At 41.1% G+C, this 25,429-nt stretch overlaps 1 long non-coding RNA gene across 1 annotated transcript; it reads left to right on the forward strand.

Annotated features, from left to right (window-relative positions):
* Positions 1-298: 298 nt before the first annotated feature.
* LOC118355126 (uncharacterized) lies at positions 299-15,154 on the forward strand. The gene is made up of 3 exons (XR_007411079.1): positions 299-487; positions 6,316-6,459; positions 14,775-15,154. It is a non-coding gene; the product is annotated as an uncharacterized LOC118355126 (long non-coding RNA).
* The last annotated feature ends 10,275 nt before the right edge of the window (positions 15,155-25,429 follow it).

Raw genomic sequence — 25,429 nt, forward strand, 5'->3', positions numbered from 1 at the left:
GAGGGAGAAGCAGGCTCCATGCAGGGAGCCCGATGCGGGACTCGATGTGGGACTGGATCCCAGGTCTCCAGGATCAGGCCCTGGGCTGAAGGTGGTGCTAAACCCCTGAGCCACCCAGGCTGCCCCATTTTCTGGTATTTTCTAAAGAATGAGCTGCAGTGTCCCTGTGCAATAACTGGGGTAGACAAACTCACCTGACTGTCTACGTAGGAGCAATGGCATTCAGAAGTCATAAAAAGCTGACTTTCTGACGCTACTCCCGTACACCGAGCACAGATACATATGTGGGCTCTCAGCATTCATGCCCGATGCATTCAAACGGTCCTTTTGATAATTCTAGGTGGTTAAGAATTACAAACATAGAAAAGCTGGAGTGGCAGTGACTGCTAAGGAATCACTTCTCCGGCCCCCGCACCCGCTCTGCTTTTCTCTTCTTTTCCAGGGAAGATCAAGGCTTTGGTTGGGAAAGACCGAGAGCTGCACTCAGGTGATTAGGACTCACTCCTGAGAATAGGGGAGGCTGTGGGAGCTCCCTGAAGACAAGGACTGTTGGGTTTCTTTATTTTTAAAAAATCGTTTTATTAAGATTTCATTCACATACCATACAATTCACACATTTATTTATTTAATTTTAAAAGTTATTTATTTATTTATTTATTTATTTATTTATTTATTTATTTATAGTAAGCCTTTTGTTTTAATTCCAGTGAAGTTACCATACAGTGTTATGTTAGTTTCAGGTGTACAATACGGTGATTCAACAGTTCGATACGTTTCTGTGCTCATCATGATAAGTGTCCTCTTAATCCCCATCACCTCTGTAACCCATTCCCCCATCGACCTCCCCTCTGGTGACCACCAGTTTGTTCTTTATAGTTAAGAATCTATTTCTTAGTTTGTTTCTCTCTCTCTCTCTTTCTTTTTTCCCTCCTTTGCTCCTTTGTTTTGTTTTCACTTATATTGAATTCCAATATAAGTGAAATCATAGGGTATTTGTCTTTCTCTGACTGACTTATTTTACTTTCTAGCTCCATTCACGTCATTGCAAATGGCAAGATTTCATTCTTTTTATGGCTGAATTATATTCTTTATCCATTCATCAGTTGATGGACACTTGGGCTGCTTCCATAATTTGGTTATTGTAGATAATGTTGCAATAAACATTGGGATGCACGTATCCCTTTGAATTAGTATTTCTGTATTCTCTGAATAACTACCTATTAGGACAATTGCTGGATTATAGGGTAGCTCTATTTTTACCTTTTGAGGAACCTCTATACTGTTCTCTGCACCAGTGTGCATTCACATCAGCAGTGTAGGAGGCTCCCCCTCTCTCTGCATTCTCACCAGTGTACAATTCAGTGGCTTTTATTACTGTAGTCACTTTAAGAACATTCTCATTACCTCAGTAACAAATCCTTGATTCTTTAGCTATCACTTCTTTGTTCTCACTTTCCTCTAGCCTTAAGCAACCATTTATTTATTTTCCATCTCTGTAGATTACCCTACAGTAGACTTCAAATGGTTGGAATCTTATGTCATGGGATCTTTCGTGACCAGCCTCCTATTGAGCATAATGTTTTCGAAGTTCATCTATGCTGTAGATGTCTCAGTACTTTATATCTTTTTTATGGATAAATAATATTCCATAGTATGGAGGTGCCACATTTTGTTTATCTGTTTGTCTGTTGATAGGCATTTGGGTTGTTTCCACCCTTTGGCTATTATGAACAGTGCTGCTATAAACATCTGGGTATATAGTTACTGCTTTTTATTCATCTGTGTGGCTCTAGGCTTAGCATAAGGAAGCATGAGTTTTTCTGCCGCTGATACCAACTCAAAGATCATCCCTAAAGGCAGCCATGGTCTGTGGATCCCAGGCAGCCTTCCGATTCTAGGCACAGTTGTGAAGCAGGAACATTTATTTTTGTTTCTCAGTTCCTTGATGTATGTGTCCTTTTCTTGCCTCCCTTCCCGTTTCCTTTAGCACCCTACAAGTCGGGAGGAAACTTGATTGCTTTTAAGAACTGCTCTTTAGGCTGCCCGGATGTCTGCCACTCCAGCCCACTCTAATCCATGCTTGCCATTCTTTAAGGGGTAGCTGAACAGCTGATAAAGCCACATGGAAGTGTAAATGAGGCCTCCAACACAAAAATTCTTTTGCCTTTTCACAGAGGAGCAGAGGCCAAACGAATCTCTTATTGTAAGAAGAGAGGTTTTTTTTAGAATTTGAATTTGGAAGGATGCCTGGGTGGCTCAGTGGTTGAGCGCCTGCCTTCAGCTCAGGGCATGATCTCGGGGTCCTGGGATCAAGTCCCATGTCGGGCTCCCTGCAGGGAGTCGGCTTCTCCCTCTTCCTGTGTCTTTACCTCTTTCTGTGTGTCTTTCATGAATAAATAAAATCTTTTTTAAAAAAAATTGAGTTTGGAGAGCTTCTAAGTTCTCTAGACTGCATCGAGAAACTCCTTTACCTTGTATTTCCCAAACCCTTTTCTTCTCAATCCTTGTAAAGTCTGAGACTTAAACCGTGAGGCATTACTTGGCATGAGTGCCTAAGTAAATTTTATTAAAAAAGTAAATACTCAAAAGTCATAGATCATGAATCTGGGAATGCAACCAAAGTCTTTTACTACTTCGAATAATTAATAAAATGAAAATTGGACCATAATGGACCATGTGTTTGTGTGCATGCCATTATGAAAGTTATGACCTACATCCTTTGGAGAATATCCCATTTACCAAGTGCCCATCAGTTTTGCCTGAATGTGAAGGAAGAATTAGCAGGATTCCTGAAAGTGTAACCTGTGTACCAACTGTATCCAGAATCACTTCGGGTGTCAATTCCAGGGGCCCCATTCCAGCTACTAAAGCAAAATCTCCTGGGGGATGCCACCCAGGGATCTGTCCTTTGAGCAAGCTCCTTGGATAATTCTTATAGACATTTGTGTCTTAGGGCCAAATATCAGGGCTTCAATTGCACACATGCTAGGTACGTAGAGGTTACTGTAATATTTTTCACCTAAACTTTGGAGAATGAAAGGAGGTACTATTAATCATCATGCGAAGAATGTACATGTAAACGAGGACTACCCTGGCAAAGCAGAATGCAAAATCGCTTTACAGATAAATAAAAAAATACCATCCTGTCCAAGTGAGAACTTCTTCTGCTGTCTGCCTCTACTTTTCCCATCCACCAGAGCCTTATTCTTAAAGCTTATTTCATAAGTACATGCTTACAGACTTCCTACTTATGTTGATTGCATGTCCCCCACATGCAGTCAACTTCATTGTGGTAGTCATTAGTGCTACGCCCTGCTTCTTCTTTTTGACATAGATGAGGCTGAAATTTCTGTCTTGTGGTTGGGTGTAGTCACGGATCTGCAATGGAAGGAGTTTTAAGTTATCATGGGAAACCCCATAAAGTTCCCCACCCTGGTAGTGCCAAAGCACTAGGGATATGAGAGGCATCTTTTCAATTCCGCCAAACCTGCTGTATTACTGAGCCTTATTTAGTGTTCAGTGTGCAGTATCCTGACATTAAGTGTCCAGTAGGACTCAGACGTGATCCTGAATTCTGAATTTGTTATCATAGAGGCCAAATGTAGTATCCAGTAGGATGTACAGGGTCAAGATCATACCTGTTTTCCCTCAAGTGACTCCCTCTTCCCCATATATGTAAAATTTATTTTTTTAAAAGATTTTATTTATTTATTCATGAGAGACAGAGAGACAGAGACAGAGACAGAGGCAGAGACATAGGCAGAGGAGAAGCGGGTTCCATGGCTCCATGCAGGGAGCCTGATGTGGGATTCGATCCCGGGTCTCCAGGATCACGCCCTGGGCCAAAGGCCGGCGCTAAACCACTGAGCCACCCAGGCGTCCCCATATATGTAAAATTTATAGAGAACTTTCAGATACTTTCTTATTTGGTATTTGCATTAATTCCAATGGCTTCTGTGACAAATTGCCATAAACTTGGTGGCTTAAGAGCAACAGAAATAAGTTCTATCACTGTTCTGGAGGCCAGAAGTCTGACATCAGTATCACTGGGCTGACGTTGAGGTGTCAGCATGGTCACACTCCTTCTGAAGGTTGCAGGGGAGAATGTGTTCCTTGTTTCTTCCAGCTTCTGGTGGCTTCCAGCTCTTCTTATGGAACATCACTCTACTCTGAGGCCAGTATCTTCAAATCCCCCTGCCCCCATCTTCCTATAGCTCACTCTTCTCTGTATGTTTAATATGTCTCTGCCTCACTCTTAGGAGGATACATGCAATTGCACTCAGCCCCACCCCCACCCCTGCAGATTAATGGGAAAATCTCTCCATCTGAAGATCTTTTCTTGAATCACAATAGCAGAGACACTTTCTCTAAATAAGGCGATATTTACAGGTTCCCAGGATCAGGGCCTGATATCTTTTGGGCCACGATCAACTCATCACTACAATTAGCAAATCTTGGTGGGTGGTGAGAGCAAGCATGCATCCTCAACTTCATTTCACAGTCAAGGTTGAGGTGGAGATTCAGAGAATTTAAGTGACTTCCACAACATCATGAGACTGTCTGATGGCAGAAAAAGAACTGGAAATAACGGTGCAATTCCCTATAAGCTGTGCTGATTTCCAGAGGGAGTCCAGAGGATAGATGGCATGTAGTCCATCTCCTTGCTTCCCTGTGCACCATTGAACACTGTGCTTCAAAAGTTTCGCACAAAATATGACTCTTGGGGCTGACTTGCTGATGGAAATCTTAGTCTGGGTAGGACTTTCCTGGCATCTTTCAGAACCAGGAAAATGCCTAGTGTGGAAATCTAGGTCCAGCTGTGCCATTAATGAGTTGTGTGTGTGAGTTTGGGCAAGTTTCTATGACTTTCTGCTTTTAGATTCCTAATATTAAGACAAGGGGATTGGGCTAGGAGATAATATGTTCAAATATGGACATCACTGGATGCCCACAATGTGGTCACACTCCCTCTGAGTTCTCTGAGTTCTCTGAGTCCTCTGAGTCTATGCTAGACTAAGAACTTGGCTTATATTATTTCATACATTCCTCACAAACAACGTGATGAGAGGGGCATAATTATTATGCACATTTTACTGACAAGGCTTGAAAGATTGGACAATTTAACCAGAACCACACTGTAAGCCAATGGTGGACCCAAATGTGATCTACCTGTCTGACTCCAAAGTCTTCTGGCCCTCTATTCCCTCATTCTTGTCATATTCTCCATCTCAAGGACTGTGATACCGTCATGCCAGCATGGAATAGGGGTCTGGACCATACAATGGCTACGTACATAATATAACTCATGTGTCTCTGATATTTTCTGAGGATCTAGCTGATGGTTGACAGCCAGATGCAGGATAGTCCTTTATTCAGGAGATTGTGTGAGAGAGATGTGGTTCTGGGCAAAGCTGGGAATTTCCAGGGAAAAGGCCCTCGTGGGAAATTCACAGGAAGTAGAACTCTATGGAACAGAGGCAAATAATGGTCTACTTTTATAAGTTCCACAGCTTGTACTCAGCAAGCATTTGTGTCTGTTTGGTCTATAAAACCTACGTTATTTGTCTCTGTGACTTTTAGGCAGCTTTGTAGAACCATTGTATCTCAGGGCTAGAAGAAGCCCTGGGGGCAGGGTAGTCTCTCACCTTTACATTTTGTGTGTGAAGGAATGGAGGCATAATTAACGGAAATTCATTTATCCAGCAAACATGTCATGACAACCTGGGTTTCAGGTATAGTGTTAACAGCCAGGATACAGAAATGAAACAATACGATCCCTGTTCTAGAATCTCTGTGCCTAGTGGGTGAGGCAAGCTCAGAAGCATATCATTTCAATAAACATGGTAAATACTGCAATTGTGCTGAGAATTCTAGGGGATCCTGAGGGAGTCAGCAGAGACTGACGTTTGAGCTAGAAGAAGAAAGGGAAAAGACAAACCAGGCAAGGGAAACAGGATCCCGGATGGGTCTAGTGTTTTCAGAGAAGACTAGTGAGAAGTTTGTGATGGTTGGAATCTGAGGTGACACGAGAGGAGGTCACACGGGCTGGCGTGAGACTTGCCCAAAGTCAAATAACTTCTGGCCTGTTGCGATTGAAGCAGGAGTTTTAATGACATTTTCCTTCCACTGGGTCTATTTTGTGCACCTTGGTTTTACTAGGCCAGGCTTGGCCTCCTTCACCGGGGACACGGGATCCCTTTCACATGCTGCAGAACTGCTCAGGGCATCCACCGGGTCTGCTGACCACATGGAATAGTTCTGTAATGTGTGGGAATCAGCTCAGGCTCTTGTATCTTATTTTGTTTCTGTTTCTAGCCTGCAGCCAAGTCAGAGCCCCTGCCCAGCATGGAGGCCTCAAGTTACACTGTGATCCTGAGAGTACCTAGTACATCTGTGTGTGCAGAGTTGAAAATGCCTTCTGAATAAAGTCATTGTTTTTTAATCACCAAAGAAGAATAAGTGAGTATTCAGAGATTTGCAACTGTTTCGTCTTCCAGAGAAAGAAAAGCACATACTGCTCTTTCTCCAGATTTCAAGATTGATCCGCTGCCCTTTTCATCTAGCTTCCAGGTTTTCCCTTAGAATTCACTGACCACAAGTTGGTTTCCCTATCCCCATGGTGCCTATGTATATTTGATGTACTTTTACTGGCTGGCTGAACAGTATGATGGAAATGAAGGTGAAGATCCACTGCTTAGTAGTGGTCCCAAGGCATTCCCTTGTCCCTTAAAATTGGTGGATCCTGCCAAATTCCTTTCCATTAATTATAATAACAATAATAACAAAAGCTTCTTGGGGGTCTCCTCTCTGCCTTTATAATGCAGTTCCTTCTCTCCTATATTCCCCTTAGGATATTTTCTCCTTAATGAGATGCAGTGATACATATTCTTCCTTGCTGTTTCTCTTCTGGCTGAAAGTGATTTTTTTGTACCTACAAAGGCCCCACAGTTTGAGTCCTGGGAGCCAAAAAAAAGATTCCTTAAAGAAGAAGGAAAGCAAATACTGAGGCTGAAACTGTGAACCCTGGAGAAATATTATTTTCTTCCTTTAGCACGTATTGATGGCGTACTATATCCCGTGCTAGGTTTTGAGGGCATAAAGACAAATCAGTCTTATGTCATGAAGAAGTGAGCTGCATGCAGAAGGCTAATGAGTAAACTCACAGACACACAGAAAGGATGGGCATCCCCAAAGGGCTGGGGGAGGGGCCACAGAGCCTGGGTGGAGGGTGGGAGGACAAAGGGAATCCATTTCCACAGATATGCTGAGTTGCTTCTTAAATAATAGAATTGAATAAATACAGGTGGAAAATCAGGAAGAAGGGGAGGAGAGAAAACAAAGGAGGAAGAGGTGGCACGAAGGATGGTGGGATAGAAGGACACATCATTTACGAAGAACTGGGGGTCAGAAATGGGGGGTGGCATGCAAGAAAGAGCACATGCAAAATGATGCATAAGGGAGAGGATAAAGATCTGAACTCGTATTCCTGAGGGCCTACGAAGTAACCTTCCATATACTGCTACCTCACAAATGGTTGGTTGAGTGCCTGTGGTAGAGACTACTGTATCTAGCGGAGACCACTCTAGGCTGAGGACACGAAGTCACTTCTGAAGTCCTTAGAGCCACCTGATAAGGGAAGGAACTGCTGTTTGATTTTCCTCCTCTGGAGTTTGGTCCACACACGTCACAGCTGGCCTCACGTGCTTTTGCAGAAGCCCTTGTTGGGGGCATCCTTTACCAACAGGAAGGCCCAATAGCGGGATATGAATTAACAACCACATCCGCTAGGACTTTGAGGAAACTTTTGTCATGTGTGTGATTATAGGTAAGAAATTGAAGAAGGACAAAAGTGGCTCTTTAAAGGAGGGCGCTGGATGAGTGAAAAAGAGAAACCAAGGATGGAGGTTAAGGAAAGGAAGAAAGTAATTAGAGTTCAGTGAGCTAAAGATACAATTTAAAGACTTTTCAGGAAGGAGCCAAGGTGGGAATGGAAGGGATTAGATTGCAGGTTTTCTATGGGCTGGTGAAAGCTTTAGGGTAAATCAAAGGACTGTTACCAATTCAATAGAATTTTATATTATTTTAGGAATTGAGTAACGGTCTATCAGCTGGAAAGCCCAGGATCAAGAAGAGAATTCACAGACGGGGAATGTTCTGAGAGCCTCATATTTCCAAGAGCTTTGGCCCAGAAATATGTTGATGCTATAAGGGTCTCCTAGGGCTTCCTGACTTTTCAGTTGAGGAAACTGAGGCCAGAGAAATGGTGTTAATCCTACATGTGATTGTGCTCACTTCTAAGCAGAGACTTGATGATAAGCTTCAAACACTCAATTCAGCCCTCTTTCCAAGAATGGGAATTTCAGGCCAGAGCATGGGCTTCGGAAAGTGGTTGAGCACCAACCCTTCCTACCTCACAGACCAACCACAGAACATGGGGTACAGAGTCAGGGACCTGAATTGCAAAGAACGCTGGGAAGAGATATAGAAGTGTGACCCAGAACAGCAAGCACTAGGAAGAAATGGCATCACCACAGAAGACTGGGATGTGAAGAAAGGTCAAATGGTGGTAAGGATGAGGATGGAGAGACACGCAGGCGAGTAAAATGGCTGGACTATTGTTAGCAGATGTGTCAGAGAGACTCTTTAGCTTCGTGGAGAGTAAGTGCTCACATATATTTGGTTAAAATGTTTTTTAAAAAAAAATAAAATGTGGACCTTTTTTCAGGATAAGGCAGCATGTAGGGAGTAGGGAGGCGGTGGGCTTTGACCCGTGCCAACCCTGATTTGAACACCTGACTCTGACTCTTAGTGTTCCGTCAAGAAAACATGAGCCACCATGTTGTTCTGATAGAGATAATTTACTTCAGGAAAGCTGTGAAATATTGTTGAAAGATGGAAAAGCCTAAAAAGGAACACTGAGGAAACATAGATCCTTGGCCTGGGGGGACAAAGGGAAAAGGTGGTGCGGGGTGGGGGGAGGGAGGTAAAGGAGGGGGCTTGAGAACTTAGAAGTTTGAGGGGCCTCTGAGAAGGGACCTGCTCAGCCTGCACTGCGGCTGGCCCCCTGCAAAGCTGGGACTCAGACCAGACAGCAGGATGTACCACCTTCAGGGTTCTGATACTGGAATGAGGTTGCGATGGCACTGACTTGAGGAGTAAAGGGGAAAAACACACATATCAGAACCAATTACTGCTACTGGGAGCAACTATTGCCAGGGTGAGGAAGCATCTTTGGAAGGTGCCAGTGGGAACGGTAAGAGGGCAGTGACTGTGGACCTCATTCCTTCTCTAGTCCTCCCGACTCATTCTTGAGTCCCCTAATGGTAGAACTCAACAAAGAGCAACCTGAAATGGAAAAACAACAACAACAACAGCAACAACAACAACAACAACAACAAAAACATGATTCGCAGAGTCTCAGTCCCAAGTTTGAAAAGGCAGACTCTAGCAGGGTGGGTTTGGTACCAAAAGGCTGTAGCTTACAATGAACAAGCCCCTCGGTAGCCCTGTGATCCCCATCTGCTTAGATCTCTGACCCTGGAAACTAGGCAACCTCCCTTGGTGCTGGTTCTGACCCTTTATCCCGCTGTTCCCTTTGTGGAAAAACTCCTCAGAATGATTGTCTGGCTTCAGTGTCTCCACTCTTCACTTCCCATTTGCTCTTGAGACTTTTCCGATTGGGTTCCCATCTACAATGTTCACTGGAACGAACCTGTTTTCCATTCCAGAAAGCTACTCTTCCTCCTGTTGTGATTCAGATTTTATCAGTGGGATGGTTTTAGGGGGACATTCTTGTAAAAGCTCACTGGTCTCTAAAGAAAAGCTGTAGAGGTCAGAAGGTCAGAAGTAAGACCTGACCAGGGAAGCTCGTGGAGGAAAAAAAATAAAAGATAAACCTGCCCACTTTCTATTTCACCCCATGTTTTTGGTTGGCAAAAAGTAAATAGATCATGTAGATAGAAAATATTCAAAATAACTCAGAATATTATCTGGAGGAGAATGTTAACAGTAGCCCTGGCTGTTCAAATGGCTCATTTTGGAAGCTGATTAGGGGCTCAGGGAAGTGAAGAAAAATCTGACTTTCTTTTTAGAAGGAAAGTATTAATGATGAAACTTGTCCTTCATTCTGCTCTCTTTCACTGACAATATCATCATCTCCTCACTCTCCAATTTATCAATGCAATTTAGGCGGCAGAGAAATCTGAATAGCCGTTCTGATTTCACAAATAACTGTTGTTAGGGGTGAACTCTACAGTTTCAATCTCTGGTCCAGAAAATCCCACCAGATCTGAGCAGCACTGAAGCTGCTTTTAATCCACAAATGATATTAATCTGAGCTCTGTTTTCATGGAACCAGAACTATAGATACGTTCTTATAAGTAAATAGTTTGAATATAAGCTTTGAGAGTCTGGAGAAGATTTCTTTGGAAGAAGCTTTATAAACATCTTTTCTGCTAGAGCAATCCTCACCCACCTGCACTCCCTTAAATCTTCCTTCAATTCTTCTTCCTCTATTGTTGATTTAATACTACAGCTCAGATGTTTGTCCCAAATCTTGGAAAGCATATCCTGATCTTCATCATCTGTAGGAAATGAGGTTTAATGTTACAATTAAGCTACTATTGTGAACATGGAAGCAGCCTAAGTGTCTATCTTTGGATGAATGGATAAAGAGAATGTAATATATATATATATAATAGGGAATATTAGTCAGCCATAAAAAAAGAAAATCTTGCTATTCGCAACAACAAGGATGAACCTTGAAGGCTTTCTGCCAAATGAAGTAAGTCAGACAGAGAAAGACAAATACTGTATAGTCTCACTTACGTGTTGAATCTAAATAAGAACAAGAACAAAAGAAAAAAACACACCCCTCTCCAAAACAAAACAGAAAACCAAATTCAGTGACAGAGAATAGATTGATGGTTGTGAGGGGCAGGGGCTGGAGGTGGGCAAGATGGGTGAAGGTGGTCAAAGGTGCAAACTTCCAGTTCAAAATAAATAAATTCTGGGGGCTTAATGTTCAACATGGCTACCATAATGAATAAGACTGTATTGTATATTTGAAAATTGCTAAGTGAGTAGATCTTAAATGTTCTCATCACAAGAAAAAAAATATGTGACTATGTGTGGTGATGCATGTTAACTAGACCTGTGGTGATCATTTCACAATATATACAAATAGTGAATCATTATGTTGTACCCCTGAAACTAATATAATGTTACATGTCAATTATATCCTGATAAAAATAAATAATGTTAAGAAAGAAACTGGACGATTGGAAGCACTTGGTAGATGTTTGTTTATCCTAGATATCAAGCTATAAAGCTGTGCACTAGTTTGTGTATCCACAGATGAATTTTAGAGAGAATTCAGGGAGAGATGCTGTTAGGCTCAGGGCATCACCCGGCACTTTCTGTTTTTATTCAGGTACTAGATAAGCTACCAAAAGGCTCTCCACACTGCAATAAAATTCAGGCCCATGGCCGCTTTGGAAAATGAGAGCATCAGCAGGGGTTCTGATGTCCTCATGGAGGTAAATGACTGTGGTATGACACAAGTTTGAACATGAGCCAGTGGAACAGAATAGGAAAATGCATTTATTTCTTCTTGAGGCTATAGACACATAGACTTTAAAAAATAGGGCTGAAGTCTGGCCCATGAACCATCATCAGAGCAATGTCAACCATTACCAGTAAGAACTATATAGCAACCAGCCTTAAGTACCCCAGATTGAAAGCACCTTAAGTAATATGTAAGATCCATCTATTTCATCTTTTAATAATTTTGTCACAAACACTTCTATGGTGCTGTGCGGGCAACTAATACTTCCAATCTTTCAACAGTTACAGGGTAAATTATTTAATTGATGTTTTAATTTGGGTAGATGGAAATGTGATGTGTATAAGAACTTTTTTCATAAGACTCTCGAAAAAACAGTCTAGGATTGACTATAGTTATTTTGAAAGCCCTCTTGGGCAATATTCTTTGACCCCATTCCACAGATATTTTAATCTTGTCATTTTTGTTCAAGGACCAACAACGGCTCCCTATTGATCCTTATATTCGACACAAGCGTCTTCACCTACTGCCAATCGCTGAGCCCATCTTTCAAATCTAATTTTCATTCTAACTCAACATTAACACTCTAGTTTGTCAAGTTAACATGCTTCTTACTTCCTTAAAAGCCAATTACAAAATTAAAGAGTTTCTTTAGAAAGAACATCTGATTCACTGACTCCCTTATTTTCAGATAAAGACCGGCTGAGATTGGCTGACTCAGCTGGTTGGTTACTAACAGAGCAGGACTTGGGCCAAGTCACCTTATGCTACACTTGGTTATCATTCTCCCTGACTGTGCTGCCTCCTGACTCTCATTTTCACCTTTGTGCTACTGATCAAGAGTGACACTGCCCAAAATGCCCTCTACTTTCCTTTTAAGATGTATGTCTTTCCATTGTTCCAGGACTGGAACTGCTTCAAAACTCAACTTCTCTAGAACCCTTGTCTTTTAATCTCTCACACACCTTTATCTCATGTCAAAATCTCTCTCCACATCCCCCCATCCCCTCCTCCTGCTAATACTTCAATCACATCAAACTAATATGACTTTGGGTTATTCCAATTCCTAATATTATTATGTGATTTTTGGTTTTCTAATCATGAACTCCTTGATAGAGTCTTCTCCATCCCCACCTCCCATCCTGGTGCCAAACACAGTGGTTCTTCACAGTTCAATATCTATTGACAATAAAACAGAAGGGCAGGAGACAACTTGCCTCATCTTCTCTACATCATTGCTTTTAGAACATATAGAATTCTCTACTGATGCAGTGCCTTTTCAAAGCTGTCCATACTAGGCCAAATATATTCTATGTCAATTCTTCTTGGCCTTGGAGTGGTGACATGGTTTAAAGGCATATTGTAAGTTAACACTAATAATAGTTACAGCACTGACATTTGGAAATGATTCACATGTTTTTTTAAACAGAGAAAATTCAAAGTTATCTCTATAATATTACCCTTACCACTTATATTCTTTTTTTAAAAAAAGATTTTATTTATTTGAGACAGAGAGAGAGAGAGAGATAATGAGGAAATGTGGGGGAGTGCAAAGGAGAGGGAGAAGCAGCTTCCCTGGACACAGGGCTCCATCTCTGGACTCCAGGATCATGACCTGAGCTGAAGGCAGATGCTTAACCAACTGAGCCGCTCAGGTGGCTTTTTGATTTATATTTATATTCTTGAAAGTTTAGAAAGAGGTAGATTTACAGCTTAAGGTTAACCACCCTTATCAAAAGTAACGTGGCATAGCTCCACTGTGCTTTACATTAATTTCTAATCCAGTTGGTTTACCATATTTCTCCATTCTTGGGAACATTTAGTCAGTCAAGAATAGTGAAGGGGCTGAGATTCCACGCATTTGCAAGCTACCAAGTTAGCCTGCCACAGTTTTACATGTGTCAACAGAAGACATGAGATCCCTGAGACAGAAAAAAAGAACAACAATTGCTTACAATTGTTTACAACAATAGCAGTAGCCAAAGTATTAGCATTCTAATGCTCTGTTTCCCATAGTACCATGTCACAAAGGTTAATTGACCCCGGTACATGTAGTGTGTTGTATTACAGAACATTGAAATTAGCAAATCCTAATGCTTTATAATGGGCTACATTGATCCATTGAGAACAAACCTACCCAACCTTTGCCCTCAAGGGAGATATTGTCAGTATAACCCCATCCTTGAAAAGGTAGTCCAAGCCAAAGGCCATCAATACCTCTATTCTTGAGATATGAAGAAAAAGAAGAGAATCATGGAGAATTGTCTCCCAACTAAGCTCATTGCGACCTTTGTTCCAAATACATGGCTCTTGTTCATAGATCAGAGCCATGGGGATGACAATGGTAGGCAACAAAGGCCACATGGATGATGTTATGGCCATAACAAGAAAAGAACTCTGGCAAAATCTTTGCAACTGAAAGGAAGGAGACAAGTGATACTTTGCTTAGTTAAAGAGGCAAAAGAAAGGCAAATATGAATGAGTTGCTATGTATAAAGGCTTATTTCACTATGCAAATGAACAAGACCATGATCCATGGAGAATAAATGTTAGTAATGAAGAGGAATGTTGGACTAACCCAGAGGGAGACCAGAAAGAACCTTGAGGAGAAATAAGGAAATGAAGTAAAGGACAGAGGGAAAAGATTGGGGCAGAGGTAAAGTGTCAATGGCTGAAAAAGCAAATAAAAAACTCATTAGCTCTCGTTTTGCTTCCATCTTTCTCAAGGAGAACAATGCTTACAGTAGAATTGATTCTATCAGGGGTCAGCCTAACCAGGCCTATAGGCCACATCCTTCCTGCTGCTTACTTTTTATAAAAATAGTTTTACTATAACACAGCCACCACCACACTTAAAAAAATATTGTCTATGGCTGCTTTTGCATTACAGAGGCGGAACTGAGTAGTCACCGCAGAGACCGAATGTCCTCAAAATGTAAAATGCTTATTACCTGTCTTACTATAGTACAATTAGGTAACCTTTGACTAGATGAAACTACTCAGACGGATTTGAATCCTGAATGGTTTGGGCAGGCTTTATGGCAAAAACCAATAACCACCCATATCTGTTCTCTTTTGGACACACAGCTAGGCCATTTTCCCAGGTTCCCATGTTGGTAAGGGAGGCAATTGAGCAAAAGTCGTGTGCCACTGTTTGGACGGGTTTATAAAACCTCTCTACGTAAGTGCGCCTTTCTTCTCCCTCTTTTAGCCTCCTGGGACTTCAATATCCAGCATGACCTTATGAGCCACATTGAAGACGAGCCTGGCCTCCTGAGCTTCACTGTCATCCCAAACACTCACCTTGGACCGTCGAATTACAAAGAAATCGTCTGCTTGTTGACTATACTGTTGTTGACTATGCTGTTGAACCGTTGATATATATTAATTACAGATATAGATATTTTGATATATTAGTGAGACTTACCCTAATCCTAATTAAGAGAAGCATTTAGCCAAAATCCATTCTCAGTGTACCTGTGGGGATGTTTTTTTTTCTTCCCCCTAACATTTAATCTGACTATGGGGCATGGTTATTTGTCTTTGTTGTTGTTATTCTGTAGCATCCAAACAACCTTCCTTCTTTAAAGGGAAATCTCCAAAGAGATGGAATAAAAGACCCTGTCTTAGTCTATGGGCACCAAAGTGGGAACAATCTTTCCTTCCCCCATGTCTGGCAGCTAGCACAGGTTTGTGACCCCAGGTTGACCAATCGAATAACTTTACTACTTTGAATCTTGAACAAGTGGTCCAAAGATGTGAGGGTCCTCAGAGGTTTTCCATGGCACTGATGGTGTCAAGAATCTTATTGTGTGGCAGTGAATGGCCAGTGGTGATAAGTAGTGTTGCACCAGCAGTACCCTTCCTTCTACTGGAATGTTCTTGACCATGTTTTGCTTCTGTTTTCCCTTTGCTTGACCGTGGTAGTAGAATCTCCTTTTCTGTATGTAACAAGTTATAGCAGGCACAGGAGGAATTTGTGTAAGACTGTGGACTTGGAAGGCAGAAGGGAAACAACAAACACTACTTTCAGAAAGTCTTCATGGCTAGATGCAGTAATGAAAGATGCTGACAGGTTCCAGGCGGCCCTTGCTCTATCTCCCACCTCCAACTCTTCTTCCCAACTACCGACCCTTTGACTAACAGCAGCCTCAGGACCATCGCCAATCATCTGGTGTGTGACCCACTGAAGTGGAACCCTGCTTCCTTAGATAATCCCACAAGCCTTGCAATCCCACTTTGATGGCTGAAGGTGCTTGATGGCTGACTCCTTTCTGATCCTCCTGCTTCGCATTGGATGCTCACTTCCTCAGCAACTCGTATAATTGTGTTTGGTCTAATTTCCATAATAAATCCTTCATCATAAAACACACAATGGTTTTACTTCTAGCATCTCCCTGGTGATCTCTGAAAACCCACACGATTTACCACACCCAACAAAGACTTCCGTGACTAAGGCTCTGACTCTCCAGTATCATCCTGTGAAGCCTGTGCTTTACACTGAGTTTCACTCTGGAACACTTTAGCCTCTGCATATCTTATGTAGTTTCACACCTCTGTGCTTTTTGCTCGTTCTGTTTTTCCCCTCAAAATGCACTTTTGTGCAGTTAATTTCTAATCATTCCTCAAGCTTAGGCCCAGGTTTTACCTCCTCTAAGAGTATCTGTCACCCTAGACCAGGTTAAGTGCCCCTCCCCTGTGCCTCCATTGTCCCCTCCATGATGTCCCTTTTACATTGTTTTGAACCCCCCTGTTGTCCCCTCCCTGGGCCGTATGTTTCATGGAACCAGAAGCTATGTCACATTCGTTTTTATATCCTTAGCGTCTGTACAGAGCCTAACTCAAAATGAGCTTCAAAAATGTTTGTTTAAGGTGAGCAGAACTGGCTAATCTAAATGAGTTTGGCTTGACATATTACCTCTTGGTAACCTCAGAAAACCTACACAATGCCAGACACCATGTATAATAGCAAGCAAATGGAGGCAAATATGGTTGTAATTTTTAAAGGAGAAAAAGATAGATGGTCCCAAACCTTAGATAACTGGGTGCTAAAGAAGCTTTTAGAATGGGATGGTACAGTGTTAGATCTTATTTTTATCTATCTATCTATCTATCATCTATCTATCTATCTATCTATCTATCTATCTATCTATCTATCATCTATTTATTTATTTATTTATTTATTTATTTTTATTTAATTTATTTTTATTTTTATTTATTTCTTTTGTCACTAGTAACAGGACAGGGTCCCCAAGAAAATATTTGTTGGTTCACGGTCATTTATGGAACATATTCTTTGGGCCTGGCACTGTATTAGACACTGAGTATACAAAGGTGGCTCATCCTAGCCATGAAGAGATTTCAGGTATCCTGGGCTAACCCCACCTGAGCAGGCCTCTTAATAGGTACAGTAATAGCTGCCTTCATGACTAATGGAAAACTCTACCCTAGAGCTGGCGATTAATAGGTCAGAGTTTATCTAAAGATATATTTAAAGTAACACACACTGATATTTTTCCTTGTTTTATCTTTATCTACCTTTTTGTTAGTGACACATATCATGATAGTGGAGAGAGAGTTATACTGGTGGCTGAATCAAAGTTGGGAGGGATGGTAAATAGGGTCTACAACTCTTTGTGGTTGTAATAATAAAAATAAAATTCAGTAAGATGAACGCGGAGTTCTGCATATGAGCCGTAAGGTCCAGGGTTACTAGGTAGAGGTTACAGCAAGACACGTTTTAGTAGAAAGGAACTTTAACAGTCAGAGCCATTGTCCACCAATGGAACAGACAATCCTGAGAGAGGATGTGCTGCCCCCAGTAGAGCTTTCAAGCAAGGGCTGGAAACCCCCATGGCTGCAGTGAGCTTTCTCCATTGTACTGTGTCACACACCCTAGCCCCAATCACACGAAGAATCTTATTTGTCTGTTGTTGGGTCAAAGGATGCTCCCCACAGCTGCTGAGAATCTTGCTGCCTGGATAAAATAACAGGGCATATTTTACAGGAGCTATTAATATGGGCTCTACGTGTGTTGAGAGGCACAGGCCAACAGCTGGATGGAAACGGCAGGTTCTGGGCCAGCTGAAACTCCGCTTTCAAGTTTTGCATGTTGTGCACACACACAGCAACACACACACATGTGCACGCACGCATGCACACAACCAGCTTGGGAATGTTAAACAGCTCCAGATTTATTTTTTAATATAAACTAAAATGTGGAGTGTAGCCTAGAGGTTTGGCAGAACCAGGGAGCCTGCTCCTTCCCCAATCCCCCCAGGCTGGGGACCTCGGGGCCCAGGCCTCCACGTTGCCGGAGGTGAAGGGCTTGGGGAGGCATGCCCGACTCCTGAGCCAGGTGACCCAGCAAGAAACCACAAAGCTGCCCAGGCCACCGCAGCATTTGGACGATCCCCCAAAGTGCCACCGCGCAACAGGGAGATCTTTCTTTTTTCAGAGAATTGATGCCCCTCGGTGAATTATTAAAACAAGAAGACTCTACCAAGAGTCTGCATAAAGTACAAATGTCTGTTTGTGCCATCCCTCGGCCATCATCGAGGTCACAGATTCACTCAAATCATGACCCAAAGGAAAAAGCAGCAGAAGGGGAACACCCTGCTTTGCAGCTTCCCGGATGCCGTCTTAGGGAAACAGGCAATATTTTAGGCAGGACTGCTGTTCTCAAGCTTTCAGTTTAAAATGATTAATAAGAGGATGTGGGAGGCAGGAGGAAGAGGTATCGTTTTCGCCTCTGCTGTTGTTCTGTGGTCGTCTCTGTGATGTTAGGAAAGACACTCCATCAGTCGGGGCCCCTGTTTATCAGCTAGCCCAAGACAAGCCACGGGATTTATTTTGTCAATGAGCCTTGTTGTCTTTCAGCAGCCCCCATTCCAGAGAGGAACAGTTACTACTTGGCTCTCGGAACCATGTCTGATAGCTAACTAATAGCTTGCAGCTTTTTATCCGTTTCCACATTTTCTGTCTCGCCCACATTTTTGAAGATTGAGGCTGAGTGAAATGTTTGCACTTGCTGAAAGTCTGAACTCAAACAAGGCATCAGGATTTTCTTGCTGGGACCAGAGACTGTCAAGCTAATTTGATAGGGTGCTATTTCAGAAATCAAAATACATCTGAACAGGTATTTTTAAGTCTTCATTGAAGACTTTCCTCATCTTTCTTCAACGGTCTTGATTCAATTAAACAAAAACAAAAACAAAACTCCACCTGGCTCCGACTCTGTCAAAGCCAGACTTATTATTACTGTAAAATGGTACAGCACTTGCCAGTTGTTCTTTGGTTCTCAAGCTGTTCAGCATCTGAGCACAAAAATGTATTGTTCTGCCCCAAATAACCTCTTTATGTTTTAAAGACTCAAAAGCAACATAATTAGCTTAAAGACTTTTACTCTTCACTTAATTGTGTATCAATTTTCGTCATTTTCAAAATAATGTCACAGTAAATCTGAAATGATATTATCAGGAGTTTGTTATTTGGGATCCCATGCTATATTTCAGTAATTATGCAAATTAATGAAGTAAGACAATCTTATTTAGAAGCAATTCACATGATAAATGGAAAATAAAACCCAAGAACATAGTTAAACTCAATTCTCATTTTTACAAGCTGTGTCTTATCGTATTACTGGACTGAAACACAGGCTTTCATTGTGAAATGCTGTATCTGTAACAAGTAAGATCATTATTAAAATTAAGCATTAAAGAGTATATTCTTTGCTCTTTATGCAGCTTGAGAGTATAATGTGTTTTTCAAATTGCTACCATATTGTTTCAGAAATGCTTATCAATGTGAAGTGTCATTCAATTTCATGGAGTCCATGAAATTGTAAACCAAACAAGAAAACAGATGCGTGATTGCAGCTCTTTTGAGTATTAACTTTCAAAAAGATGAGCCTTTCCGCCAAATTCCAAATATTGTTGTATTGTTTTAGATTACTCTCACTCCAGATAGCTGCTGTCTGTGACTAGGAGAAGCAGTAGGCACAGAAGTGGTGCCATGAGAATTCGCTCTCAGAACTATCAGACTTCTCTTGCCTCTGGAGACACATGCCTCTCCCTTTTGCTTCCATCTTCCAGAGCTCCCGACTGTCTCCTGGGCTCTTCCACCTATGATAACCGATGCCTAGCCAAGAAGATCCCATCACTTATTCCCCTCGCGTGCTTCCATACCCGTGATTCCAGGGGTACCTGCACTTACTATGTAGAGAATTAGAAACTCCTATATTGGAGGGATCCTCGCAGCCCCATAGGCCATTTTCTTTTTGTCACTGCAAAGACAGAAAGTTTACTCTTTTTCTGCTGTTGATGAGTATTTGTTTTGTTTTGTTTGAATGTTCTTGCTTTTGGTGAGCCAAAATCTGCTTCTCTGTACCTTTCAATCACTAACCTTAATTCGCCCTCTGGGGTAACACAGAACAAATCTAACTACCTTTTCTACTTGACAGCTTTTCAAATGTCTGCGGAGAGTAACCACATCTTTCCTTCGCCTTCTTCTAGTCAAGTTAATCATTCCTGGTTCTTTCATTTGTTCCTCATGTGATGTGGTTTCCAGATCCTGTCAAGCACTTCCCTTCTCCACAGCCCATCTTGGTCGCCCAACTTTGAACAAATTCTAGTTTCCCAATGCTATAAAAAAAAGGTATCGAAGACTGAAAATGACACTCCAAGAATTGGCTGGGACAACACATGACCTATAATTTGGTATTTACACTTCCCTTCATGAGGTTGACTAGATACACCAGCTTTCTTTCAGTTAACATTTTTTAGATCTACTGTGCCTAGGCATGACACTGGAGAGACGATAATGAACAAGAAAGACCCAGCCTATGCCCCTGAAGAACCTCTAATAGAGATCCACTCATGTAAACAAACAATTATCATACGGAGTGAACACACTCCATGTGATAGGCCCACGGATGAGGCACAGGAGCAAGAGGTTAACAGCAATTGACTCTGTGTGGCTTTGCGGAGGAAGTAGTACTGGGCAGAGATTTGATCCCTGACAAGCCAGATCTTTCCTTCTGATAGATTTTCAAATATAAGAGTGCGTTTTTTTTTTTTTTTTTTCTGGCAACTGTCAAATGACAGACTGTTCATTTTTGAAGGAATTTCAGAGCTTCTTCTTCAGTGACTCTGGAACTTCAAAGCCACCTTCTCTGTGATGAGACCAGCACAGCCTTGGCATCTGTAATTCTCAAGGCAAGACACAGGTCTGCTGGTAGGTATCATTTTGTTACCTAAAAGGTCTAGAACTTACAGTTGAATGGTATTTTGGCTGGTACTAGCATATTGTTAGTGACCTTAGTCTTATTTTTCCAGAAGGTCATAGCAAAGATTCTAATCCACAAATTCAACCGTGTCATTAAGAGATACCTACTTCCATATGCCACTTTGGAAAAAAAAATGTACACATGAATTTATAGCAAAGATTTGTTACCACATTCTGGCCTGGTAATTTCTTACCCCAGGAATTGGATGGCTGTAAATAATTCCCTGCTCTTTTATGTAAGGTTGAAAGCAGAAATAAACAGCGTTAAAAACCAAACTTCACATACCGAATAAAACAAAGCAGAAAGTTGAGTTTAGTGCAAGGCTTTTGACCTGTAGGCTGGGAAATTCAAAGCTACAGGAGCAATGAGTGCTGGGTCATTTTCAGGCTAAGGAATTTTTTATGGGATAAGTGCAGAAGTTATTTAGCTTTTTCAGGTAATTGGTTATCTAGTGGGCTTCTTTCTTATTTGAATCAGGATAGCTAAATAGGTGAACAAGGATGTCCAGAGATGGTGTGAATGGATTTGGCATTTAGAGATGGGCTGGTATCTTCTGCTGATTTCTGAGAAGAGTGATAAATTCCTATAAGGTTAGGCTAGGTTTCCTTTAGACTCCTTTGTTGACCATCTCCATTTTGTCCCTGACATAAGTGACTCCACTTTAGTTTGGCTCTAAAACAGATAATCCTAACTTACCTCTATTGCAAGCCCTTCTTGGAAAACAGGAATCAATTCCACACACATTTTAGAATGTCACTCTTTGCTTTTTCCATTAAATCTCCAGGCCCTGACAGTGGTCTATTTTGCTCTCAGCCTATTTCATGGCTGCTTCCTGCTAATGGCTGAGGGTGGGTACCAAGGAAGGGCTGATGAGTGATGCGGTGATGGGGTATGGGGGCTAGAGAGGTAGGAAATTGGACAGAGGACTTAAAATTTCCTTAAGGGTAAATACGGCATATAAAAACATTTCTGAGGATTGAAGCCCAATTTATTTGGCAGGATCAGAAAAAAATTAGCTTATTCTGCTTGACAAGGTCTAGCCTATGTGAGACGCCATGAGAAAAAACATTGGCTGGCCACCTTTCCCACATATAGGTTACTTTCCCTTCTGTGTGTACTACTGCTAATAAAGTGTAGATGACCATATGGATCAAACAGAAGGGAATAAACCAAAACACCCAAGGAAATGCTTTATTTATGTTGCCATTTACCTCTGTAATCAGGGACATAGATCTCTTCTCATGTAAGGTTGAAATACAATTTCATCTTCTGTTGTTAGTCTCTGAGAGACTGGAGTTTTATGTCTCTGAGCTTTAATTCTTTAGCTTCAGAGGTGACCTTGATAGTGCCAGGTTCTTATTATGAAAATGCCTTAAATTTGTGCAACACTTTATGATTTAATAAAAACCCTGTACAGGATAATCTTTACACATTATCCTAATTTGAGTTAAATAGAAAGCTGTTATCTCTATTTTTCAGGAGAGGAAACTGAGGCTCAGAGGGGTTCAGAGTTGCTTCAAGGTCACCGGTGTGAGTTTTGGAGTTGTTGGTATATGCGAGTCTTTGCATTCTGCCTCCAGAACTTTGCCTACTGAACAGCACTGCCTCTAGTTGTAGTAGTGGTCATAGTCACTGTAATAGTGGTCACTGGTCATAGATCCCAGTGCATGTCGTATTGCAAGGGATCCTCACAGGGTCCCTCTAAGGAAGATTAGGCAGGCATTTACAAGACATATTGTTTCCTTTGCTCAACAGACTAAAGTAGAAAGAATCATGCTTAATTAAAAGTCAAGGAAACCTTTTTTGATATCCAGAGTATTTTATTTGGCTTTCAAATCTCTAAGGCTCTTTCATACCAACATTCATACAGCATACTTGCTCTTTAGAGAAGTTCTTATTGTTGAGTGTAGGTGAGCAACTGTGGCTATTACCAGTTTTGATTACAGGAAAGAGATGCTACTAAATAAGAATTGACACTCTGTGGTCTCCGGGTAGGACTCCCGAATGAATGTTGGCTGGCAAAATATGAAGTCGCATTGTTAATCTTTCTTTTCTGCATCTTTCATGTCTACACTCTTCTATTTCTAATCACACTTAAACTTAGGCACCACCGGCAGCTGGTCACTTGTCTATACTTTGAGACAATCACTCATCATCAGATCGCTCTGGCTACCCCTGGATTTTTCCTGCTGTGATTGCCAGCTGCCCCTACCACATAAAGCTCTCCATAGAGCCATGCTTCATGGGCATGTCAAATGTGCAGTTGTATAGGACGTAATCCTTAGAAAGGTCTCACTCATGCTTGGTTGAATGATCCACTGTCACCAACTCCAAGTTCTTACTAATATTGAACAAGGGGCCCTGCATTTTCATTCTGTCCTGGGCCCCACAAATTAGGTATTAGCCCTGGCTCCCCAACTAACTTCACTGCAACATACACAGAGGTTCACATTTTTGTTCTTTTCATTTAGTTCAGAGATGTATACCTCCAAGAGACCAGAACCAGTCTTTGGCTAAATTTTATCTGAAGCTGAAAACATTTTCTAAAATACAAGAACTTCTAGTCATATTTTCTTTCTTATAAGAAAACAGAATTACACAGCTGTCTTTTAAAAAGTTCTTACACTAGAGACATCAGGTTCCTGTTTTATAAGAAAATGTTCTAATAAATAGATGTCTGTTTGACAGAGACAGAGAGAGAAGGAGACACAGAGAGAGGGTGAAAAAAAAGAGAGAGGGAGTGAAAGGGAGAGAGGAGTCACCTGCAGACAGTTAGAAGTGAATTTCAGACTCCTGTACTTAGGGGCTGAAAAGCTCAGAAAACAGGAATCAAATATAATGCTGTATATTAATCATATTGGAATTAAAATTTTTAAAAAAGAAAAAGCAATTGCATTTTTTATACATTCCTATGCTTTAAAAAAAAAAAAACACAAGCCGAGGAATAAAAAACTAAGCTAGAACTACATTGGAAGGAAATACTTAAAAAATTTAGTCTAGAGAATTGCCAAAATCCTGAAATTATTAATAGCATGTTTTGTTTTTTTTTTGTACAATTCTTGATTTTTTTCTTGTCAGTTGCTCCTAGTTAGTTACCAAGTTCTCAAAATTTACTTTAAACAAATTTACTTAATAACTCTATGGGCATATTTTACTACATCAGATTGTCCTGTTACTATAGGAATCTGATGATAGAATTAAATCTGATGATAGAATTAAAAATCCTAAACGTAGTGCCTGGTTATCTAGGTTCTTATCCATCTTTTGAATTAGAATTTACTTCTTACTTATCTCTGTAGGGCACAAAGAGAGGCATGAGATTGAAAAAAAAGAAAAGAAAGAAAAAGAAAAGAAAAGAAAGAAAAGAAAAGAAAAGAAAAGAAAAGAAAAGAAAAGAAAAGAAAAGAAAAGAAAAGGTGCGATCCCTCGCTCAAGAAATTTACTAGAAGCAGGGAAGAAATACACCAATAATTACAGTGCAGCATGAGAACAGGTAGATGGAAGGGCAGCCACGGTGTTGCCTTCAAAGGTGTGTCACTGAGGTCTTGAGTGAGAACAGAGAAGGCTCTTGAACAGCACAACTAAGGGAGCCATGACTTTCACCAGTTTTCAAAGTTATGAAAAATAAAAGAAAGTATCACACACTTGAATTCTGATTAAAATGGACTTTTCCTTTTGCTCAGAGTTTAGGGAGATCTGATAAGCACTGGTTTGTAAGATGCTTCTGGGAGGGCGATGGGGGGTAGCATAGCGTATTAGCTCTCTCCTTGGATCTGTGACAGATATTAGTAACTAATAGGACTTAGAGTAAGTTGCCTAACCTCTCTATGCCATCATTTCCTTACATGTAAATGGGTTTAAGGAGAGTATTTATCTCATGTAGAGCTGCTGTGAGGATTAAAGGAATTCACATGCTTAGCAGAATAAAAGTGTAGTCAATATTAACATTATTATCGTCTTGACAGTTTCAAAGAAGTGTTCACACTTACAGGGATTTTCTTCATAAGCACAGATACAGAGTTTTCCTCTTTCATTCATCTTTTAAAGCTGAGTGTCTGGGAGGCAAATTAAAGGACATTTTCTTAATCGGTGGCATTGATTTTCACTTTCTCAACATACCATTGCTCATTTGTATTGAAACATAATAGTAAATGCTAAAAAAACTGTCAACCATTGGCTTGGTTACAGATAGAGTCCTGGAAAGAGGGCCAATAGTGGAGGAGGCCCTGGGCTTCACTGGGGTGGGGAACGGGGCCACGGCAGGGCATTTTCCATGGTTCCCATGTGAGTGAAAAGCATGAAGTCAGATCCTGGGAGCGCTCTGCACTTTCTAGACCAGTGGCCTTAGGCAAGTCATTAAGCAGCTCTGAGCCTCAGTTACAGATCTCAAAATGAAAAATGCAGTTTACAAAAAAAGAAAGAAAAAAAAAGGAAAGAAAGAAGAAAGCAAGCTTACCATGCTTTTTTTCACAGCATTATGTTGAGCTTTAAATGGAAAGGTGAGCATAAAAGTAAGGTGTAATTTGGCATTCAAACTTTAATTTTTATTTCTTTATTTGATCAAAACTAAGCTTGTATGT

The sequence above is a fragment of the Canis lupus genome, chromosome 6, assembly GCF_003254725.2.
Source record: "Canis lupus dingo isolate Sandy chromosome 6, ASM325472v2, whole genome shotgun sequence".
Lineage (NCBI taxonomy): Eukaryota > Metazoa > Chordata > Mammalia > Carnivora > Canidae > Canis > Canis lupus.